Source organism: Nyctereutes procyonoides, unplaced genomic scaffold (genome assembly GCF_905146905.1).
Source record: "Nyctereutes procyonoides isolate TBG_1078 unplaced genomic scaffold, NYPRO_anot_genome, whole genome shotgun sequence".
Taxonomy (NCBI): Eukaryota; Metazoa; Chordata; class Mammalia; order Carnivora; family Canidae; genus Nyctereutes; species Nyctereutes procyonoides.
Genome location: NW_026575135.1, coordinates 47170766 through 47193830, shown reverse-complemented (window position 1 = coordinate 47193830; position 23065 = coordinate 47170766). Strand labels below are relative to the sequence as shown.

General features: G+C 39.3%; 1 pseudogene; it reads right to left on the bottom strand.

Moving 5' to 3' along the window:
* Positions 1–14303: 14303 nt before the first annotated feature.
* LOC129494608 (non-POU domain-containing octamer-binding protein-like) lies at positions 14304–15167 on the bottom strand (annotated as a pseudogene).
* Between the last annotated feature and the right edge of the window lie 7898 nt (positions 15168–23065).

Below are 23065 nucleotides of genomic sequence, written 5' to 3'. Positions count from 1 at the left end.
AATAAATGCTTGGCCCAAAAGAGATACATATCACTCTCACTGATGACTCATTGGCTGGTGCCAATTTTATGGCCTCACTTACTACAATGGGGCCAAAAGTGGAATCCTACCATATGCCCAGGAGATAGGAGAGCCTGAAATATTTGGTGTTTATTATTCCTATTATAATCTAAGATCTATGATGTTGTTTTCCTTTCTACACTCCCAGCCTCCTTTCTTGAACTTCCATTTCAGGGGGCTGCAGTACTGTAACCGCCTCTCACTTTAATGGCCAGAGAATCCTCACAGTGCCTTCTAGTGGTCCTAGAGTTACTTCATTAGCCCTTGGAGGGAAGTTAATTCCAAGCCCCCCAGAGTGCAATTTACCTAACAGAGCTAATAATAGCATTAATTGTAATAGCATTAATTGTCCGGTTTGCCCCTTTGTAGGCCTCATAAAAGCATTCAGGATAAGTCCTTATGTTCCAAGACCACCCTTTCAGGAGTACTCTGAAATTCATCCTTTCTTCCTGGAAAGAATACCCAAATTTCAAATATTTAAAGGACCTGAATACAAAACTCAACATTTTTTCACCGTTCAGACTGTTTTTATTGAATATAAACTCCCCTCTGGCTTCAATACCTTCTCCCTTCTTATAATATATATTATGTGTGTAAATATTCAGAGAGTAAGCCAAAACTGTTTCATAATTCCTGAAGACCTATCTGCAAATCCAACTAGAATAATGATCCTTAATTACAAATAATAGAGAGGAATTGCTTCTGAAGGAACCATAATTTCATGTTTCTAAGTCTCCCATTGTGTCTTCCTAACTGGAGTTCAAGGACACTTGGTTACGACAGAATTTCAAATAATTAGTTTCCTTTGTAATTTTATGTATTGTATTTTCTGCATTTAAAACCATTAGTCTGAGAGGACATCCAAAACTTCACCAGACTGGGACGCCTAGGTGGCTCAGTGGTTGAGCATCTGCCTTTGGCTCAGGATGGGGTCCTGGGGTCCTGGGATCAAGTCCTGCATCAGGCTCTCCATAGGGAGCCTGCTTCTCCCTCTGCCTATGTCTCTGCCTCTCTTTCTCTGTTTCTTTTTTTTTCTTTCTCTGTTTCTATCATGAAAAAATAAATAGCATCTTAAAAACAAAACAAAACAAAACAAAACCGGCTTCACCAAACTGCTTAAGTTACTTGGCCTGTTTAAGAACAGCTATAAAAAGTTCTAAATGCTAGTTTGGGGCAACAATTTAATCTTACCACTAGGTGGTGCTATTGCTTTAAGTAAGGAAGAGCAAGGCACACTCCTTGAGGACTGGAGGAGTAGAGGTCTTGTGGTCACAGTTACAATACTCTTAGACATAAGAGACGTTTCAAATTCTTAGCAGATGAAATGCAAATCTGTTAACTGACACGCTGTGATCTAGTATATAAAATGTGATCAGTAATGGGTTTTACTACTTTAAAGAAGTATGTAATAGAAATGCAAGGTTTTGAGGACCTGTTAGCCAACCCATTCCCTAAAGATTTATTCTACACAATATTATAGATTTTCTTCAATGCACAGATGGCTCATTAGGTATCAGGATATCTCCCATTGTCTCCATTCTGGATTTTGTTTGTAGATAGCATAGTTAAAATGCAATAAATTCCTGCTAGATTCAATCATTTATTAGATGCAATGGCAAGTTCAAAGTTGAAAGTTATGTAATTGAAATTATAGGAAGAACCCAAAGAAGAAACAAAATAGAACTGGTTATGCTGACAAAAGTAACATATGCTTGAAACAAATTGCTTAAAAACAATGAAACCATTTGCTTCAAGAGAATCTGAGGGAGAAGAGGGAAGATGGTGGAAGAGTAGGGGATCCTCATTTCATCTGGCCCCTCAAGATATCACCTAGGTATCTATCAAATCATTCTGAATATCTGTGAATTCAATTTGATATCTAAGAAAAGAATTGCTGCAATCCTACAAATAGAAAAGTGACCACTTTTTGCAAGGTAGTAGGTGTGGAGAAGTGAATCTGAGGGGATATATGGGAAGATAAATGCCAAGGGAAGGGAGCCTACATAAGCTGGCTACTGACAAGTGATATAGCAGCTAAGTGCAAAATTGGAACTTTTACAAGTCTGCTCCTGTGAGGGACGTCCCTGCCTGAAAGGTGCTCAGGTGGTGAAGCAGGGCAGAGTCCTGGGTGGGACAGTGTGGTCTCAGGATCCCCCGGGGTCACAGAAAGAATGAGGTATCTGACTGTGGCAGAGATTGTAGCATTGGAGAGGCCTCTCAGCTGGGTGTTGCCATGAATCCTGAACCATGGCACCATTGGCCTACCACCCTCCAAGTAGGGGCCCAGCAAATGACAACTGCTTCAAGACCCTGCTGCTTCCCTGGGGAGGAGGGCCTGGGTGCTCCTGTGAACCGGCAACTGCTCCACAGCAGGGTCCCAGCAACCAATGAGGCTTCCATAAGAACCATCCTTTCCCCCCATTCCCTATCCTGGGAGGATTGGTGCAGGTATGCACCACAGGAGTCTGCATAGTTTGGCTCACACAAAAGGGATTGACTGCTTTTCCCTGAGGGTGCACTGAAAAATGGGGGCAGAGATCACTCAGCTCCAGGGATGGAGATCAGGTCTAAGCAATTTTTACTGTTTTTTTTTTTTTTCATCCTCCAAATCTGCAGCAAAAGCCTTCAGGGAACAAAAGCCACACAGAGCAACTGAAAGCCTATTTACTGAGCACCCCCTGGAAGGGGCTGTGCAACTCTACTGAGACAAAGACACCTGACATTCAGTGTAGCAGTGCTCTGCCCTCAAGACTGGCAGGAACATCAGGCTAAGACCAAGTTTATGGATCACACAGAACTGAAAAGCTCTGATGCTAGGGGAAAATAGTATACATAATTCAAGGTATTTTCTCATGAGACTTTATTAGTCTTTCAGTTTAAAAATTTCTTCATTTTGGCTTCCTTTCACTGTATTCAATTTTATTTTTGTATATATATGTTTTTCTTTACAATTTTGGGGTTTAGTGTCTTCTAACAAAAAGATCAAAATACACCTAGGACCAAGTGGATCATCTTGCTTTGTCCACCTGTAAGATTATATTCTCTCTTCTCTCACTTTTCTTTTTTAGATTCTATGGGTTTGGCTAGTGTGTATTTCACTGGGATTGTGGTTGATATTTTTTATTTTGTTCTCTCTTTCCTCTACACTTCTCTGGACAAAATGACTAAAAGGAGAAATTCATAACAAAAGAAAGAACCAGAGGTATACTCTCTGCCATAGATCTAATTGATACGAATATAAGTAAAATGTCAGACCTAGAATTCAGAATGATTATAAAGTTACTAGGTGAGCTTCAAAAAAGCATAAAAAAACCCTAGAGAATATCTTAGTGCAGAAATAAAACTAATCAGGCCAAAATTAAAAATACTTTGACTGATATGGAGTCTAAAATGGATGTTTTAACAGCTAAGGTAAATGAGGCAGAAGAGAGAAAGTCAGGGATATAAAAGAAAATTATGGAAAGGAAGGCAGCAGATGAAAAGAGACAAAAACAACTAATGGACCACGAAGAGAGGCTTCAAGAAATGAGCAATACCATAAAGCAAAACAATATTAGAATTATTGGGGTCCCAGAGGAAGGAGAAAGAGAGAGAAAAGGACAGAAGGTATATTTGAGCAAATCACAGCTGAGAAATTCCCTGATCAGGGGAGGAAAACAGGTATTGAAGTCCAGAAGGAACAGAGATGCCCCCTCAAAATCAATTAACACCAGATCAATACCCCAACATATAATAATGAAGCTCGCAAATTTCAGACAAAGAGAAAATTCTGAAAGCAACTTGAGACAATATTCCACTGTGTATGTACATATATACATAGATATATGTAACACATCCTCTTTTTAAAAAAAGATTTTATTTATTCATGAGAGACACACAGAGAGGCAGAGACATAGGCAGAGGGAAAAGCATGCAGGCTCCCTGTGGGGAGCCCAAGTGGGACTCAATCCCAGGATCCCAGGATCACCACTTGAGCCAAAGGCAGACACTCAACCACTGAGCCACCCAGGAATCCCTATACCACATCTTCTTTATCCATTTGTCTGTCAGTAGACATCTGGGCTCATTCCATATTTTGGCTAATGTGGACATTGCTGCTATGAACATTGGGGTGCAGGTGCCCCTTCATTTGGCTACATCTATATTTTAGGGGTAAATATCCAGTAGTGCAATAGCTGGTTGAAGGGTTGCTCTATATTTAACTTCTTGAGGAGCCTCCATACTTTTTCAAGAGTGACTGTATCAGCTTACATTCCCACCAACAGTATAAGATGGCTCCCCTTTCTCCACATCCTCACCAACATTTGTTGTTTCCTGTCTTGTTAATTTTAGCCATTTTACTGGTATAAAGTGGTACCTCATTGTAGTTTTGATCTGTTTTCCCTGATGACAGGTGATGTGGAGCATTTTTCATGTGCCTGTTGGTCATGTGTATGTCTTCTTTGGAGAAATGTCTTCTGCTCATCTCGACTGGATTGTTTTTTGGGTGTTGAGTTTAATAAGTTCTTGGATACTAGCCTTTTACCTGATATGTCATTTGCAAATATCTTCGCCCATTATGTAGGTTGCCTTTTACTTTTGTTGGCTGTTTCCTTTGCTGTGCAGAAGCTTTTTATCTTGATTAAGTACTAATAGTTCATTTTTGCTTTTGTTTCCCTTGCCTTTAGAAATGTGTCTTGCAAGAAGTTCTTATGGCTGAGGTCAAAAAGTTGCTGCTTGTGTTCTTCTCTAGGATTTTGATGGATCCTTGTCTCACATTTAGATTTTTCAACCATTTTAAGTGTATCTTTGTGTATGGTGTAAGAGAATGGTCCACTTTCATTCTTCTGCACATGGCTGTCCAATTTTCCAACACCATTTTTTAAAGAGACTGTCCTTTTTCCAGTGGATATTCTTTCCTTCTTTGTTGAAGATGAGTTGACCATCCAGTTGAAGGTCCATATCTAGGTTCTCTATTCTGTTTCATTGATCTATGTGTCTGTTTTTGTGCCAGCGCCACACTGTCTTGATGATCACAGTTTTGTAATACATCTTGAAGTCAGGCATTGTGATGCCCTCAGCTTTGTTTTTCTTTTTCAATATTCCTCTGGCTATGGGTTTTTTTTTTCTGGTTCAACTCAAATTTTAGGATTATTTGTTCCTATTGTTTCTGTGAAAAATGTTGATGCTGTCTTGATAGGGATTGCATTGAAAGTATAGATTGCTCTGGGTAACATAGACATTTTCACAATATTTATTCTTCCGATCCATGAGTGTGGAATGTTTTTTCATCTCTTCTGTAAGTGTTCTGTAGTTCTTAAGTGTTCTGTAGTTTTTAGAGTACAGATCCTTTATCTCTCTGGAATATTACCTTACCAGATATCTTATGGTTTTTCATGCAATAATAAATGGGATAGAGTCTCTAATTTCTCTTTCTTCAGTCTCATTGTTAGTGTACAGAAATGCCACTGACTTCTGTGCATTGATTTTGTAGTCTGCCACATTGCTGAATTTTTGTATGAATTCTAGCATTTTTGGGGTGAAGTCTTTTGGGTTTTCCACATAGAGTATCATGCCATCTGGGAAGAGTGAGAGTTTGACTTCTTCTTTGCCAATTTGAATGCCTTTTATTTCTTTTTGTTCTCTGATTGCTGAGCCTAGGACTTCTAGTACTATGCTAAACAAAACTGGTGAGAATGGGCATCCCTGTTGTGTTCCTGACCTTAGGGAAAAGCTGTTTTTCCCTATTGAGAATGATATATGCTGTGGGCTTTTCATAGATGGCTTTTATGATATTGATGTATGTTCCCTCTATCCCTATAATGTGGAGAGTTTTAATCAAGAAAGGATGACACATTTTGTAAAATGCTTTTTTTCACATCTATTGAGTTGATCATATGGTTCTTGCCCTTTCTTTTATTGATGTGATCTATCATGTTGATTGACTTGCGGATCTTGAACCACCCTTGCATCCCAGGGATAAATCCCTCTTGGTCGTGGTGAATAATCCTTTTAATGTACTGTTGGATCCTATTGACTAATATCTTGGCCAGTATTTTGACATCTGTGTTCATCAAGGATATCGGTCTGTAAGTCTCCTTTTTTGATGGAGTCTTTGTCTGGTTTTGGAAACAAGGTAATGTTGGCCTCATAGCACAAGTTTGGAAGTTTCCCTTCCATTTCTGTCTTTTGAAACAGATTGGTAAAATAGCTATTATTCTTTCTCTGTATGTTTGGTAGAATTCCTCTGGGAAGCCATCTGGCCCTGGACTCTTGTTTCTTGGGAGGTTTTTGATGACTGCTTCAATTTTCTTGCTGGTTATAGGTCTGGTCAGGTTTTCTATATCTTCCTGTTTCAGTTATAGTAGTTTATATGTTTCTAGGAATGCATCAATTTCTTCCAAATTGTATGATTTGTTGGTATATAGTTGCTCATAATATGTTCTTAAAATCATTGGTTTTTCTTTGGTGTTGGTTGTGATCTCTCCTCTTTCATTCATGATTTTATCAGTTTGGGTCTTTTTTCTTTTTGATGAATCTGGCAAGGAGCTGATCTATCTTATTAATTCTTTCAAAGAACCAACTCCTAGTTTCAATGATCTGTTCTACTGTTCTTGTTTGTAATTGCATTGATTTATGCTCCAATATTTATCATTTTCTTCTCCTGCTTCATTTAGGCTTTATTTGTTGTTCTTTCTCCAGCTCCTTTAGCTGTAAGGTGAGCTTATGTACTTGAGACTTTTCTAATTTCTTTAGAGATGTTTGTAAAAAAAAAAAAAAGAAGCTGCATAAGTGAATTTTTGGTGATTAGAGTTAGATATGTGAGAATACATACCAACTCAGAGAATTAGTGAGAAGAAAGGATGAATACTCATGTAGAAAATTTTTTAAGGTACAGGAAATGAATAAACTGGAGGAGACTGTTTTACTGAGTTTTATTACTCAATTTTCATTTATATTAAGCTCTTTTGTCAAGGAAAAGATTTTACAACACTTTCTTATCAGATCTAAAAATCAATTTTCATGAAACTTGATGAAAATTAATGTCTCATGAAACATTAATTTTCCTGGCCTTTTGTTTGGGGGTAAGGAGATGTTGAGAGAGTCAGCAAAGAACTAAGTGTTAGGAAACATGACAGACTCTTTTCAGCATTTTTAGGTAAAAGGGTCTGGAAGAAAGCTGCTCTTTCCAATTAGATTCGTAAATTCTTCATGGCTTTAAAAAGAGAAGACTTAATTTGTTCATTTTTATTTTCTATGGTCCACATGAAGACATATATTTTGAACCAGAAATCTGGTTCAACTCTACTGACAAAAAGGGATATTCCCAGGTTGTTACAAATGTATGTGTATGGGATGTAATATTTCGGAGAGGTTGAATAAAACTGGCTTTTATCCATGAATACCTTAATTTCTGCTCTAACCACAAGAGGAAAAAAATACCTTTAGCTCTTAATTTCTGCTCTAACCACAAGAGGAAAAAAATACCTTTAGTAATTTTTCTTAGCACTCAGAAACCTCCTCATTTTTTACTTTTTCCAGGATGACAGAAAGAAGGCGTTTCTATTGGGGCACCTGAGTAACTCAATCGAGTTAAGCACCTGCCTTCCACTGGGGTGGTTATCCTAGGGTCCTGGGATAGAGCCCCACATTGGGCTTCTTGCTCAGTGGAGAGACTACTTCTCCCTCAGCCCATCCCCCCACTTGTGTTCTCTCTCTCTCTCAAATGGATAAATAAAATATTTTTTTAAAGAATACATTTCTATTCTTAGTTTTACAATGACAAGTAAGAATCAGAACTTACTTTCTGTCAATATAAGGGTAGTATGCTGTCCTATTAAATAAAAGAAACAATTTATTAATAATAATGTTTTGCATTTTTATTTAAGCTAAAAACATTTTATAATCCAATTAGTCATGGAATCAGTTCATATGTTGAGGGAGATAATACTTTGAATTACCTCAAATTTAAGTAGTCTTATGACGGCTGGGTGGCTCAGCGGTTGAGTGTCTCAGGGTGTGATCCCAGAGTTTCAGGATCGAGTCCCATCTCAGGCTCTCCTCGAGGAGACTGCTTCTCCCTCTGCCTATGTCCCTGCCCCCTTCTCTCTCTGTTTCTCTCATGAATAAATAAATTCAATCTTTAAAAAAATTAAGTAGTCTCATTAGTAAACTGATTTTTTTGCTCCCACATTATTAGGTTCAGCCATGAAGTTGGAATCTAGGAGAAGGAGAATATGACTTACAGGAAGTCTCAAGTTTGAATGTTGCCTCTTTGGGCCTGTTTCAGTCAACGTTCTTCAGATAAAGAATAAATAGGATAGATGATAGATAGATAGATAGATAGATAGATAGATAGATAGATGATAGATAGAAAAGAAGATTTATTGTAGCAATTGGCTCACATGATTATGGAGGCTGAGAAATCCCATGATCTTCTATCTGCAAATTAGAGACCAGGAAAGTCAGTGGTATAATTCAGTTGAGTCCAAAGGATTGAGAACCAGAGAAGCCAATGATATAAGCTCCAGCCTGACTTCAAAGGCCCAAGAACTAGCAACACCCATGTCTGTTGTCAAAGGGCAGAAGAAGATGGATGTCACAGGCTTCTTTGCTGTGTGGTGATCTTGGATGTTGGAGCAGCATCCCCAGCCTCTACCTACAAGATACCAGTATCACTTTCCCCTCCCTGCAGTTGTGAAAAATAAATATGTCTCTAGATATTGTCAATATCTTCCCTTGAAGGCAAAACCTCCCCAATTGAGAGCCAGCTCTCTAAAGGTGGGTAGTTATTCCACTGACTTTGGGAGCCAGTGTGACTTACTTTAGTCAAGGAAGAGATTGAAACATATAGGAAATTTGATCTCTTGTGCATTTTCCATTGCCATGAGAAAAATGTCTCCAAGATAGCTGCACCCTCTCTAGCCTAGGCTCTAGAATGAGACATATGGAGCACAGCCACTTCAGCTGGGAGAGGTGCCTCAGCTACTACAGCCTTATTCAACCTCAGGCATTTGGGAAATAAGTACTACACATATTATATGCCACTGAGATTTTGTAGTTGTCATGCAGCAAAAGCTGACTGTAGCCAAAGTATGTCCAACTCTTAGTAACACTGATTGGATTCTCCAATTGCTTACTATATCTTAAGACTATCCCTCATTCCTTATTTCCTTCCTTTGATTGTAGATAATCCTCTAGGCAGAGGATGCTTCTGCTTCATACCAAACAAATCCATCTAGCTCTCCCTGAGAGCTACCTGTAACCACCTGGCCACCTACTTAGAATGAACTTAGGTGATGAAACTGGTTTGGTTTTTTATTATTGAATTTTATGAGGGGTTCTTTATGCATATAGGGTATAAGTCCTTTGTCACATATATGGATTGCAAATATTTTCTCCAAATTTGTGGCTTATTTTTCACTTTCTTAACAGCATCTCTTGATGAGCAAAAACTTTTAATTTTGATGAATCTGTTCTATCACTTTCTTCCTTTATGATTAATGCTTCTTTCTTCTAAGAAATCATTGCTTAGATTGCAAATATAATCTCCTATATTTCCTTTATCATTTTAGCTATAGTGCTTAGCTTTTATAGTTTAGTTTTTATATTAGGGCTATTATTTATCTAGAATTAATTTTTGTAAATGGTTTGAGTTGTAGGTCAAGATTAATTGTCATCTAAAAAAAAAGATTGTCATCTGTGTAATTGCCTAATTGTTCCAGCAATATTTGTTGAAAAGGTATTTCTTTCCCCGTTTAATTGCTTTAGGTACTTAGTCATAAATTAATTGACGATGTTATATGGGTCTATTTGTGGGCTCTATTTATTCTGCTCATCTATTGGTATATCCTAATGTCTATACTGTCTATTAAAGTTTAGTAAATTTTAACATGTTTTATGTTGTTGCAAAATAGCAGGGCACAAAGTAAATATTGAAGGATCAGAACCATTTTTTAAAGGCATAGAAGTGATTGAAAGTAAATGAAATCAGATTATTTGGTATACCTTGTTATTGGTAGGACTTTGGATGATTGTTTTCTTCTTCCTACTTTTACATATTTTCTAAATTTTCTACAATGAAATTGTACTATGTTCATAATTGGGAGGAAATTTTATTTTGTTTTGGTTTTGCTCTTTTTAAAGTTTTTGTTTAAATTCAAGTTAGTAACATACAGTAATATTAGTTTCAGGTGTACAAAATAGTAGTGATTCAGCACTTCCAAACAACACTTGGTTCTCATCATAACAAGTGCACTTCTTTAATCCCCATCACCTATTTCAGCCATTCCCCTTTCCATCTCCCCTCTGGTAACCATGTTTGTTCTCTATAGTTAAGAGTCTGTTTTTCGCTTTGCCTCCCTCTCTTTCCTTCCCCTTATGCTCATTTGTTTTGTTTCTTAAATTCCACATGAGTGAAATCATATGGTATTTGTCTTTCTCAGATGAGCTTATTTCATTTAGCATAATGCTCTCTAGCTCCATCCACATCATTGCAAATGACAGTTTTCATCTTTTTTATGGCTAAATAATATTCCATTGATACCACACCTTTATCCATTCATCAGTCAATGGACACTTGGGCTGCTACCATAATTTGGCTATTGTAAATAATGCTGCTATAAATATAGGAGTGCATGTATCCTTTTAAATTAGCATTTTTGTATTCTCTGAGTAAAAACACCTGGTAGTACAATTACTAAGTCATAAGTTAGTTCTATTTTTAAAAACATTTTATTTATTTATTCATGAAAGACACAGAGAGAGAGAGAGACAGAGACACAGGCAGAGGGAGAAGCAGGCTCCGTGCAGGGAGCCCGACGTGGGACTCGATCCCGGGTCTCCAGGATCACACCCTGGGCTGAAGGCAGTGCTAAACCACTGAGCCACCCAGGCTGCCCATCTATTTTTGACTTTATGAGGAATATCCATACTGATTTAAGAAATTGAAAACAACACAAAGAAATGGAAGACATTCTATGATCATGGACTAGAAGAACAAATATTGTTAAAATGTCTCTAATACCCAAAGTGATCTACACATTTAATCCAATCCCTATCAAAATAGCAACAACATTTTTTTTTAGCAACAACATTTTTCACAGAGCTAGAACAAGCAATCCTTATATTTGTTTAGGAATTAAAAAAGACTCTGAATAGCCAAAGCAATCTTGAAAAAGAAAAACAAAGCTGGGGGCATCAAAATTCTGTACTTTAAGTTATACTTCAAATCTGTAGTAATCAAAACAGTATGATATTGCCACAAAAATAAACAGATCAATGGAACGGAATAGAAAACCCAGAAAAAAACCCCACAACTATATGGTTAATTAATCTTTGATAAATCAGGAAAGAATATTCAATGGGAAAAGTCTCTTCAACAAATGGTGTTGGGAAACAAATGGTGTCAGCTACATGCAAAAGAATGAAACTGGACCACTTTCTTATACCATACACAAAAATAAATTCAAAATGGATTAGATACCTAAATGTGAGACCTGGAACCATAAAAATCCTAGAGGAGAGCACAGGCAGTAATTTTTCTGACATCAGCTGTGGCAACATTCTGCTTGATATGACTCCTGAGGCAAGGGAAATAAAAATGAAAATGAAGTATTGGGACTACATCAAGATAAAAAGCTTCTGCACAGTGAAGGAAGCAATCAATAAAACTAAAAGCAACCTACTGAATAAGAGATGATATTTGCAAATGACATATATGATAAGGGGTTAATATTCAAAATATATAAAGAATTTATATAATTCAACCCCCCCAAGTAATTCAATAAATATTGGCAGAAGAAATGAAGACATTTCTCCACAGAAGATATCAAGATGACACGAGAAAAAGCTCATCATTCATCATCAGGAAAATGAAAATCAAAATTACAGTGAGACATCACCTCACACCTGTTAGAATGGCTAAAATTAACAATGCAAGAAACAACAAGTGTTGATGAGGATACAGAGAGAAAGGAACCCTCTTTCAGTGTTGGTGGGAATGCAAACTGGTGCAGCCACTGTGGAAAATACAGTAGGGAGGTTCCTCAAAAGTTAAAAACAGAATTATGATACAATAATTACACTACTTTGGAGTATTTACCTCCAAAATACAAGAACACTAATTCAAAGGGATAAATGAATCCCTTTGTTTATAGCAGCATTATTTGCAATAACCAAATTATGGAAACAGCCCAAATGTCTATTGACAGATGAATGGATAAAGAAGATGTAGTATGTACACATTATGGAATATCATTTAGCCATAAAAAGAAGGTAGATTGCCATTTGCAGTGTGGGTTAAGTTAAGGAGTATTATGTTAAGCAAAATAAGTCCATAAGAGAAAAATAAAAACCATAGGATTTCACTCATATGTGGAATTTAAGAAACAAAACAAACTAGGAAAAGCGAATGAGAGAGAGAGAGAGAGAGAGAGAGAGAGAGAGAGAGAAACAAACCAAGAAACACACTCTTAGCTATAGAGAACAAACTAATGGTTACCAGAGAGGAGGTGGGTGAGGACGGATGGATGAAATACGTGATGGGGATTAAGAAGGGCACATATTGTGATGAGCACTGAGCAATGATTGCTGAATCACTGTATGGTACAACTGAAATTAATATAACACTGTATGTTTACTATACAGGAACTAAAATTTTGAAAAAGACATAAAGAAAACTGAAATGCATATTATTAGGTTATAAAAGTGGATATGAAAAGGCTACATACTGTATTATTACAAGCTATGCCATTTTGGAAAAGGAAAAACTATGATAATAGTGAAAATATTAGTGGTTTTCAGGGGCTTGGGGAGCGGGAAGAATGAGTAGGCAGAGAACAGAGGATTTTTTTGAGCATGGAAACTATTCTGTATGATATTGTAATGATGGATGTAAACTAAGGACTTTGGGTGATAATGATGTATTAAGGGATGTTCATCAATTGTAACAAATATACCACTTTGGACAACCAAAGATGTTGATAGTGGAGGCGATTGTGCATGTGTGGGTACAGGAGGTATATGGGAAATTTATATATATATTTTAACATGAAACTGCTCTAAGAAGTAAAGTTTATTAATTAAAAAAAATCACAGCTCTTAGGTATAATAGCTCTTTTAAAAAATCACATCTAAAAATTAATTAATATTTCTTTAATATAATCACATTTTCAATGCCAGGGCTTAAATTTTCCCATATATACTTGAATATCTTTTTATGCTTAATTTGTTTATATCTCAATCTGTATACTTTACAGTTAAGTTGATGTATCTCTAAAATTCTCTTACTCTAAAAATTTGGTAATGATGTTTAATATTTCACTATGTATAAATAAATATATTTGAATTTTTAAGCCATGGATATATATTTTTAAAGGCTTAAAACGTATTTTAATAAGTTGATGCTGCATCACTACTCCATTTCTCAGAAAAACTCCAAAGGTATCAGAGACAAATCAAACATGGTATACCAATTTAAAAAAAATGCACAGCATAACTACCTAAGATAGGCAAGACTAAGAGCTACTGTCTGATCTTCAGCATACAGCAACCCTGTTCCCAAGATTGTACTAAGGCTATCAAGAAAAGCTGTGAACAGCATCATAGACATAAAAGGGCCATTCCTGGGTTGTCCTTACCCAGAAAAAAGATGGAGGCAACTTAACACAAGATTTTTTAAAGATACACTAAAATGAAAATCTCTAAGAGAAAGGTCTTGCTTCAGACATGAAGGGGTAATATATGGGATATAACAGAATCATATGTATGTTGTCTGTGACCTCCGTGGACATTTGCCTGAATTCCCACCTGTGAGTGAATGGAGTGGGGCTAAGGTCATTGGGGGATATTTGTTTTTGTGGTGTATGTGGCAGTGTCTATGGGGTTGGAGGATATAAGAATGAGAAAGCAAAAAGAAGAGGATGGACAAGATTGGAATGATCAAGATTAATGGGGGCTCTAACTGGATTTTTCTAACCATTTTGCCATGGTTCCACCCCTCAAGAACCTCAACAATCACATGAGACTTCAGGAATGCACCACACAGAATCAATTAGTTAAACGATATACCACACAGAACTGATTTGTTAAATATTACCCCTCCCTTGCCCTCAGCCTCCAGTAAACTCCCTCAGAGTAGTACAGGCAAGGAAGACCTAACTATTGGGAGGGATCCCTAACACTTTTCCAGGGCTGAATTCTGACTAGTCCAAAAAGGCTCCTTCTTTTAAGGGTTTTTGGGAAACTAGACATTGAAATTTTTATTAGTATCTGTGATTTTTTTTTGGAGCAAATTCAGCTCCAGGAGCTGCATGGTTGAATGCAGGAGGGGGTCCACCAATTGCCCCAATTCCTTCCATTGTAGCAGCCTGGCCAAAGCATTCAGTTGTTGGTGGGGTCAACCCCAAGGTTCCGTCTGGCATCATAGTGGCAGGTCCTGGAGGAGCTGGGGTACCAGGTGGCACTGGAGCAGGGGGCATGGCACCTCTATTGTTTATGCCCATAGCACCTCCCATAGCCATCTGGCCCACCCATATCTCCTGTTCTTTCGCATCAGGGAATGTTCCCTTGAATCCTGCCTGCTGTCGCCGCATCATTTCTTCTTGTTGCTGCCACATTGCCACATTTCTTCCTCTAGGTGTCTGAGCTCCTCCTCCTGCCTGAGCTCCAGTTGCTTTCGGTTTTGTACTTCTTGGTTGTGCAGCTCTTCCATCCTCCTAAGTTCTTCTTGACGCCTCATCAAATCCTGTCTCATTAGCATGACCTGGTGCTCATGGCGGGCAGCCTCCACCTCCATCTCCAGCTTCTCATGAGCTTCCTTGATGTGGCAGCCCACTTGGTCCTGCTTCTGCTTCTCCATCTCAGTCAGTGCCTTCCAGCGCATGGCATACTCATACTCAAAGGATCCAGGCTGTGCAAATCTGGGTGGCTGCTCTTGCTCCTTGTGAAATTGCTGATTCTTTATAACCAGTTTCTCTGGAAGTCCCTCTTCATCATCCAACTGGTCCATGGGCTCCACAGTCCCAGGCCGAGGAAATGTGGTTAGCAGGAAGGAGCCTTCCCCTGCACCTGTCCAGAGCTTTCCGAGCAGCTGGCTTCCCTGAGAATTCAACAATGCCTTTTCCTGAGGGAAAATTAATTAATTAATCTATTTATCTATTTATCTAGTCAGTACATTTTTATCAAGAGGTTTACATTTTGTGGAGAGCACTTGTCAGTCTGAGTTGGGGTAAACAATTCTCTTTGTGGTGTGGTTTGAAATATACTTTCTGGCACCAGCATATCTCTCTCTTTAGCTTGTTGCTTACTAAAATTTCCATCATGAAGAGAGTCATCCTTTTGATGAGTGATGAGTTTTGTATCTCTGGAGATCCTCTTAAAATGCAAATACTCAGGCATCTGGAGTGGCTCAGCGGTTTAGCGCCGCCTTCAGCCCAGGGCGTGATCCTGGAGACCCGGGATCGAGTCCCACGTTGGGCTCCTTGCATGGAGCCTCCTTCTCTCTCTGCCTGTGTCTCTGCCTCTCTCTCTCTCTCTCTCTCTCTCTCATGAATAAATAATAAATAAAATCTTTAAAAAATGCAAATACTCCTTAGAGGGTAGGGTATAGTGTCATTGATATTATAACATAAATTAATGGATCATATTGGAACATTGTAAGTCTTCATAACTAGCTTATGAGCTCTGTCTTCCATGTCCTCCTGTATACTCTGGACTCTCTTGGTGACCATTCCCTCAATGAGTATGTGTCAAATGTATGGGGCAATTGAGGTAGGGAAGACTTGAGGTATAGGACAGGAGGCAATGTCTGAGTGTGGTGATCTCATAGCCAGGAAGCAGCCTGAGAGCAATGGCTGTCTGGGAAAGAGGAAGGAGCAGAGAAATGGCAGGAAAGAATGTTGAGGATAAACTTTATTCCAAAAATTATGTCTCATGCTGGCTTCCTGAGGCAGAGATTGTGTTTAAGAGAAATAATAGAATAGAATAATCTTTTATGGGAAAAGTAATAAGAAATTATTGATTGAGTCATAGTATTGGCCCACCCCTTCCTCTACTCTATCCCATCTATATTAATGTAAAATTAGTCATGAAATCAAGTTTACTAAGAATCACTGACCTAGGCAAACTAAATAGGTGGAATAAATCAGAGATAAAAAATTGTATTTCTTGGGGGCACCTGGGTGGCTCAGTCAGTTAAGCATCCAACTCTTGATTTCTTCTCAGGTCATAATCTCTGGGTTGTGAGATCCAGACCAGCAGTGGGCTCTGCACTGAGTGTAGAACCTGCTTGGGATTCTCTCTCACCCTGTCTCTCTGTCCCTCCCCCCAATCCCACTTATGCTATTGGTCTCTCTAAAAAACAAAACAAAACAAACTGTATTTCTTCTGTAATCCATTTCCTCCCCTCAGGCAAGATCAGTTTTCCTTAAGCAGTTATGGGGGGGTGGGGATTGATAAAGACCAACTCAGCCCCTGTTATCTCCATCTCTCCTCATTATCATTTACAAGGTTTCCAGCACTGACATTTTTCATCAGCTTTTTTCTTGTCTCCAAAAATTGTCAAATAAATGTTTATTTATATCAATATCTATGTCCAAATCTATATTTCTTTTTTTCTTAAGAGAGTTGTCCTTACAAAGGGCTTCTTTGTAGGATAAGCTGCATTGTAGAAGTATTACAAAATCAAACGAAAATATGGCTCAAAGGGAGTAATGTCAACATCATGGGAGAAAAATAAGACATCTTTTGTTTTTGTTCCCCAACTCAATGACAATAATTTGGTATTTATCCATAGATAAAAGAGCTTTTATGAAAACTGTGGGATCAAGTACCATATGACAAAAGACCCAGGAGGAGTCTCACTCACATGTGTATTGAGCAATAAGTATACAAACCTAAGTACTGGCTGTGTTTTCTGCAGTGGTCCATGAACCTGCTCCAGCCCACCTTAACCACTGTCCACTGTCTAGGGCTTCCTCAAAAACACTGTTCATAGACACTCCCCTATAGATGAGAGAGACTTTGTGAAAGTCCAGGCTTCTGAGAAGTTCCAGCACACTGCTGGAGGAAACAAACAAACAAACAAACAAACAAAGAAACAAAAATATATTTACATATACATATTCTTTTTTCTGAGTTTGGACATACTGGATTAAGAGAATTAGCTTGACTTTACCCACATCACCCCTTTCCTCAGGCAGTACAGCTCAGGGTCAGGAAAGATCTTCCTCAACCTGTGATTTATCCTGTGGGGGAAAGGGAGAGCATGTGAGTGCACTGGCTTCCCCAGTTGTGCAGGACACAGCAAAAGGGGTCATTTCTCTCTTACCTACTCAGAATACTGAATAATGAGATATAAAGTTTAGGGCATATAGGGGGTCCTGGGTGGCTCATTTGGTTAAACATTTGCTTTCATCTCAGGTCATGATCCAGGGTCCTGGGATCAAGCCCCTCATTGGGCTGCCTGCTCAATGAGGAGCCTGCTCTTTCCTCTTCCTCTGCCTGTCGCTCCCACTGTTTGTGTGTGTGCTCTCTCTCTTTCTGTCAAATAAATACATAAAATCTTTTAAAAATTAGGGATGGGAAGAGACTGGGAGAGAGGCAGATAAGACTCTCAAGGGGCATTAAAGGGGTACAGATCCTAACTTCACTGTGGTCCCCAAGAGGCTTGCTTACGAGCCACTGGGAATGCCACACTTGTGGATGCCCCCAACTGGCCTACAGGCATCCCCAGCATCTAATGAACCTTGCCCTCTCCATCCTATGACCAACAGCACTCCTGATAGCAGTGGTGGGAATAAACTTTGATAGATATCTGGTTGAGAATGTGGCGAAAGCTGGGCTGAATTTGAGGGTCGGGCAGAGATCACAAATTTGAGCTTTAGTGCCACCTTTGGGAAAACAAAAAAGAAGCTATCCTTACTCGGCCGAATGGAGAGAAGGCATAAAAACTTGAAAATCCTGCCACAAGAGGGAATAAGTAGCACAGAACAGTTGTATCTATATAGAAAGTTTGAGAAAGTCTCAGAATCCCTATCAGGGTTAATGGAAGATATTTCTGATTTGAAGACAATTGGTAAAGATGGAGAAGGTGACTGCTACTTCAAATGCAAACACAGCAATGCAACACTTTAAGTAACATGAAATTGAAAGAAACATGACATAACCAAAGAATCACAATAATTTCCAGGGACCAACCCCAAAGACATGGAGGTCTGCAATTTAAAGAATTAAAAATAGCTGTTTCAAGAATTCAGTGAGGTGGGATCCCTGGGTGGCGCAGTGGTTTAGCGCCTGCCTTTGGCCCAGGGCGCGATACTGGAGACCCGGGATCGAATCCCACGTCGGGCTCCCGGTGCATGGAGCCTGCTTCTCCCTCTGCCTGTGTCTCTGCCTGTCTCTCTCTCTCTCTCTGTGTGACTATCATAAATAATCAAAATTAAAAAAAAAAAAGAATTCAGTGAGGTACAACAAAACACAGAAAGACAATTCAATGAAATAAAGAAAACGAGAAGTTAAACAGAGATAGAAACCCTAAAAATTCAGACAAAAAGTTTTCGAGCTGAGGAATATAATGAATAAAATTAAAAATAAAATAGAAAACATCAGCAAAAGAATGACTCAAGCAAAAGAAAAAAATATTTGAGAAAGAAGACATGAACTATGAAATTATGTAGTCAAAGGAGAATCAAAAAAATTGGGTAGGGAAAGGAGTTAAGACAGTGGAATAGTAAGGGGACCCTGTGCTTGCCTCCACCTTCCAACACAGCTAGATCAATATCAAATCATTTTGAACACTTAGGAAATTGATCTAAGGATTAAGAAAACAGTCTTCAAAATTAGAGGGTGAGAAACCGGCAGGTATGACGTGTGGAGACATGAATTTAGGAAGAGAAAAGCCAGGGTGCCACAGAGGAAAATGAGTCCTTTCTGCAGAGAAAGTGTTGCAGAATTGCAGGGTTCTTGTCTCAAAGTCGAAGAATGAATCTTAAAAACAAAAAACAAAAACAAAGAATGAATCTTGTGGACACAAAATGGTAAAGCAAAAGTTTATTAATTGAAAGTGAGAGCAAAAAGGAAAGATGAAATCTCTCTAGAGTGAGAGGGATCCTGAATATTGCCACTGAGGGCTTTTAGTGGCAGTCTTTTATTAAGAACTGACTGGGATTCTTGTGGCCTTGAGGTTCTTGTGCTGACTTGGTTTGTTCCCTTACCTTTTGTTCAGCTCTGTCTCCACTTGCCAGGAATAGTTTTGGCATCCAATCAGGGAAGTCAGGGGCTTCCTATCCCACCTGCCTACAATTTAATCCCTTCCCTACTCACCGTACAGGACCTGTAGGCAGAAAGAGCTATACTGGGAGTGTAAAGAGTGACTCATTGTATACTTTTTAATTACTAGGGGTTAGGGAGAGTGCAAGTCTCCAAGAAATCTGGAAGCAAAACTTTCAGGACCTTGAGGGGCCAGATGCCACCAAGATATGGTTACTTTTAAACATTAAGGTAGAAACACAGCCATGAGTTCCTTGAGGAAGGTCATGCTTTTTATGTTTCAGATATCTATCAGTGGGCTGCAAGCTGTAGAAGATTTGATTTAAGCTACATTTCTTATGCCTTTGTTTCCCACATCAAGAGGACAGAGAGAGACAGAGAGAGAGGGAGTGAGAGCAGCATGTTGGGTTCATGCAAGAAAAACACTCCCCCAAAAGCATTGTTTGGGGAATTGAGAGAAACTGACTATTGAAAGTTTTTACAAAAATAGAGCCCAAATACTACGGGTTTAGAAGTCCATGTCACTTGCCAGAGTCAAGCCAGGCACTCAGCAGTGCTCATATGGAGAGGGAGGGCAAACAACCAGGATTGGACAGTGGACAGGGTTCCTCTAGTTTGCACAGGGAGAGAACATTCCCATTCCTGGAGCAGATTTGAAAGAGGGTATATTGCCTTTCCAAGGACAAAAGACCCACCATGTGCCATGAGTGGCTGTTCATCAGTAAGGGACAGAAACATGCACAAAGGTAGATAACCTGGTTGCAGCTCTTTGCTGTGCTTCACCATAAACTCCAATCACTTGTGCAGCCCTGAGACTGCTTTTCTTGGGGGGGAAAAACAGCAACAGAAACAGCTCTGCAAGTTTCTCCTCCAGGGGATGGGAGTGGGTCTGTGCCTTGCAGGGTCCTTTAATATTTGGAATGTTGAATCCCAGCCCAGGACCAAACACAGGAGAACTGTGGCATATCATTGGCCTGGACACAGGCAGGTTGAGGGCAGGGATCTGATGGAAGCTTCGGACCGAAGAGAGATTGTTTGATTTTATGTGAGGGCTTCCTGAACAGCAGTAGGTGGGCCTCCCCTTCCTGGGATGGGGGGTGGTGGAGGTGGGAGTGGTGGTGACACCATTTTCCTCTCACCCACTAGCACAGTCAGACTTCAGTGTGCAACACAGCGCCCCCAGTGGAGGCTGGAGGCATTTACACCAAACCCTGCCCCCGCTGCACCCAGGAGGGCATCTTTGTAATAGGGGAGGTCTGACTGCGAGGCAGTGCAGTGGGCCTCTCTCCCAGAGGACCAGTACCGGCTGCCCCACATCCATCAAGTCTACTGAATCATAGAGTGCTTCAAAACATCAGCTTCGGGATCCCTGGGTGGCTCAACGGTTTGGCGCCTGCCTTCGGCCCAGGGCGTGATCCTGGGGTGGCGAGATGGAGTCCTGCGTCAGGCTCCCTGCAGGGAGCCTGCTTCTCCCTCTGCCTCTCTCTCTGTGTCTCTCATGAATAAATAGACTCTTAAAAAAAACAAAAACCAAAAACCAAAAAACATCGGCTTTAGTTGTGGTGGAAATAAGACCAGGCTTTTTTTTTTTTTTAACTTTGGAATCAGTAAAAAAAAAAAAAAAAAAAAAAAATATATATATATATATATATATATATATATATATATATATATTTGATATATTTTGTCTTCTTACCTTTTCTCTCTTTAATTTTTTTTATTTTTAAAGATTTTATTTATTTATTCATAGAGATGCAGAGAGAGAGAGAGAGAGAGAGGCAGAGACACAGGCAGAGGGAGAAGCAGGTTCCATGCAGGGAGCCCGACGTGGGACTCCATCCAGGGTCTCCAGGATCACACCCTGGGCTGCAGGCGGTGCTAAACCGCTGCGCCACCGGGGCTGCCCTTCTCTCTCTTTTATTTTATTTTTTTTTAATTTTTTTTTTATGATAGTCACAGAGAGAGAGAGAGAGAGAGAGAGAGAGAGAGAGAGAGAGGCAGAGACACAGGCAGAGGGAGAAGCAGGCTCCATGCACCGGGAGCCTGACGTGGGATTCGATCCCGGGTCTCCAGGATCGCGCCCTGGGCCAAAGGCAGGCGCCAAACCGCTGCGCCACCCAGGGATCCCCTTCTCTCTCTTTTAAAATCAGAATTCCTTTTTATATTCTTTCTTTATATTCTTTCTTTCTTTTTCTTTGGAATCAGGTTTATAGTTTTTTGTTTCTTTTTTGGTTCCTCTTCATCTTCTTTTTTGGGTCAGGCTTTCTTTTCATCTCTCTCTCTCTCTCTCTCTCTTTTAAACCAGGTTTAACAAACAAATCAAAGCACACCTAGTTAAACGTCCAAATTCACCACTACAAGCAAGGAGGAACTCTGCAGAGGACTAAGCTGGGAGAAAGAGTAGCCAAGACACAACAGCAGAGAGCACACAGCATATGCCATAAACACATCCTGAAGCATTAGACCCTGGACAGTGCATGACCTCTTCTTAATATAGCATTACTCTCAAAAGCAGAAAACATAACAAGCTTTCATTACACGCAAAAGACAGAAACTTAGCCAAAATGACAAGACAGAGGAATTGCCCACACCCCCAAATCAAGAAGAAACCACAGCAAAAGATTCACTTAAAACAGATATAAGCAATATATCTGAACAAGTATTTAGGACTATAGTCAGAAGTATACTACTTGGGCTTGAAAAAACCATAGAAGACACCAGAGAAACCCAGGCTGCAGAGATAAACAACCTGAAAACAAGTCAAGACAAAATAACCTCTTATTTTTCAGGGTCTTTTCTGACTCCACACAAATATTAAGATGATTTGTTCCAAATCTCTGAGGAAAGTTTATGGTGTTTTGCTAGGGATTGCATTGAACGTGTAAATTGTCCTGGGTAGCATAGATGTTTTCCACAATATTTATTCTTCCAATTAATGAGCATGAAATGTTTTTTCCATCACTTTGTGTCTTCCTTAATTTATTTCAAAAGTGTTCTGTAGTTTTTAGGGTATAGATCCTTTACCTCCTTGGTTAGGTTTACTCCTTGGTATCTTATACTGCTTTTGGGTGCAATTGTAAATGGGATTGACTCCTTAATTTCTCTTTCTTCAGTCTCATTGTTAGTTCATACAAATGCCACTGACTTCTGGACATTGATTTTGTGTCCTGCCACACTGCCGAATTGCTGTATGAGTTCTAGCAATCTTGCGGTGGAGTCCTTTGGGTTTTCTATGTACAGTATCATGTCATCTGTGAAGAGGGAGAGTGTGACTTCTTTGCCAGTTTGAATGCCTTGTATTTCTTTTTGTTGTCTGATTGCTGAGGCTTGACTTCTAGTACTATGTTGAATAGCAGTGGTGAGAGTGGACATCCCTGTCTTGTTCCTGATCTTAGGGGAAAGGCTCTCAGTGTTTCCCCATTGAGAATGATGTTTGCTGTGGGCTTTTCATAGATGGTTTTTAAGATGCTGAGGAATGTTCCCTCTATTGCTACACTCTGAAAAGTTTTGATCAGGAATGGATGGTGTATTTTGTCAAATGCTTTCTCTCCATCTATTGAGAGGATCATATGGTTCTAGTGTTTTCTCTTGTTGATATGATCTATCATGTTGATTGTTTTACAAGTGTTGAACCAACCCTGCATCCTGGGGATAAATCCCACTTGGTCATGGTGAATAATCTTCTTAACGTGCTGTTGGATCCCATTGACTAGTATCTTGTTGAGAATTTTGCATTGGTGTTCATCAGGGATATTGG